At 26.0% G+C, this 2,500-nt stretch overlaps 1 protein-coding gene across 3 annotated transcripts in view; it reads right to left on the minus strand.

Annotated features, from left to right (window-relative positions):
• The window catches only part of LOC137622836 (SET and MYND domain-containing protein 4-like), a 45,417-nt gene that overhangs the window by 42,605 nt on the left and 312 nt on the right, over nucleotides 1-2,500 (minus strand). The gene's annotated exons all lie outside the window — the stretch shown is intronic.

The following is a 2,500-nucleotide window of genomic DNA, read 5'->3' on the forward strand; positions in this document are numbered from 1 at the left end:
TATATATACATGTACATATATATACTGTATACATATGCATATATATATATATATATATATATATATATACATATATATATATATATATGCATATGTATACAGTATATATATACATGTATATATATATATATATATATATATATATATATATATATATATATATGCATATGTATACAGTATATATATACATGTATATATATATATATATATATATATATATATATATATACATGTATATATATACTGTATACATATGCATATATATATATATATATATATATATATACATGTATATATATACTGTATACATATGCATATATATATATATGTATAATATATAAATATATATATATATATATATATATATGCATATGTATACAGTATATATATGTACATGTATATATATATATATATGCATATGTATACAGTATATATATATATATATATATATATATATATATATATATATATATACATATATATATATATATATATATAGATATATATATATATATATATATATATATATATATATATATTATATATATATACATATATATATATATATATATATATATATATATATATATATATATATGTATATATATATACTGTATGTATATATGCACACACACACATATATATATATATATATATATATATATATATATATATATATATATGTCTGTGTGAGTATGTGTAGAGAGAGAGAGAGAGAGAGAGAGAGACCTTGCACCTGACTTACTGTACAGCTGTCACGGTAGTCCTCCTGAACAAGAACACCGTGAAATCAGAAGGGATCAGTGGAAGGGAATATCTAGTCTTTCCTTCGGCATATTTCTCCGAAGCAGAGATTTCGAGAATGACCTTTGCAAGTGGGAGTGGAAAGGTCATTTGAATGTTTTGGAGGAAGACCTTAGAAGACATTACGCGAAAGATTGTAAAGAATAATTGAAAGTTTTTAAGGTTTCAAGGTCACTTGTGAATAGCAGAGACGCAGAGACAAGGGGTAGGATAATTCCTTGGATACTGGCCGTGCATATATATATATATATATATATATATATATATATATATATATATATATATATATACATATATATATATATATATATATATATATATATATATATGTGTGTGTGTGTGTGTGTGTATTAGCGCCCAAGCCCCCTCTCTCCATTAAGCTATGACCAGGGAGGGCCAGGCAATAGCTGCTGACGACTCAGCAGGTAAAGCAGTTAGATCTATATGCTTCCCCCAAACCTCCCACCCCTAACTCATAAGGATAGTTAGGTTGCAGACGCTTCTAGAAACTATTGAGCTTGACCGAGTCTCGAACTCACGTTTAATAGATTGCCAGGCATGATATTTCCTATGGGTTACCACAACTCTTTTATATAGGCCTACGTTGGAAAAAAAATATAGGAAAGTCTTTGGAAAAGGATATAAAACACGTTGAATAAAAGTCCAAGAAAGTCTTGAATAATCGTTTTTAAGATATAGGCCTACGTTGGAAAAAAAAAAAATTATAGGAAAGCCTTTGAAAAAAGGATATATAACACGTTGAATAAAAGTCGAAGAAAGCCTTGAATAATGGTTTTTAATAGGTTTTGATAAGGCTTAAAAAGTCATAATATTTTACATAAAAAAAGTATAAAAATACATAGGAGACAGCGAAGATATATGAAGCATTAAATGAACTCCAATGTAGAGGGTAGAAAATGAAATGGGTTGACGGATACTGCAGGAAGTGGAATAATAAAATCAGGTGTCAATTAAGGAAGACATCGAGTAGCCATAAAAACTAAACGAATTTGCATTAGAATATACTTTGCATCATCAAATAAAAATTATTTACGACATCTATACGTTAATAATTTTGTTTGAAAGCAAATGCAGATACAAACATATCGTTTGTATCATAGTCATTATTATTATGATTAAGACATGTTAACAAGATCATGAGTAAAATATAAGTTTGAAGATGGAAATATTTTTAATAGTACCACAACAAATTTTGTTTTGTGATTTGTGTAAATACTAATATTTGGATGTGCAGGCCTACTTAGGCCTAGTAAAGCAAAAAAAAAAAAAATAATAAAAAGTAAAACAGGTTTGAAAACTTCACAAAACTAATATGAATGTAAATCAGAACAACGTCCAGAATATAAGAAAAGGAGAACAAGTTCCAGAATCTAAAGAATAAAAGTTCTAGTATCTCAAACAAGAAAAAATTCCAGAATCTAAATAAAAGGAAAAAGTTTCAGAATCTAAAGAATAAAAATTCTAGTATCTTAAACAAGAAAAAGTTCCAGAATCTAATTAAAAGGAAAAAGTTCCAGAATCTAAAGAATAAAAGTTCTAGTATCTAAAACAAGAAAAAGTTCCAGATTCTAAAAAAAAAGGTTCCAGAATCTAATTAAAAGGGAAAAAGTTCCAGAATCTAAAAACAAAAACAAAAATCCATAATCTAAATAAAAGCTTCCAGAATCGAGATAAA

This window comes from Palaemon carinicauda, chromosome 29, assembly GCF_036898095.1.
Source record: "Palaemon carinicauda isolate YSFRI2023 chromosome 29, ASM3689809v2, whole genome shotgun sequence".
In the NCBI taxonomy this organism is placed as follows: Eukaryota; Metazoa; Arthropoda; class Malacostraca; order Decapoda; family Palaemonidae; genus Palaemon; species Palaemon carinicauda.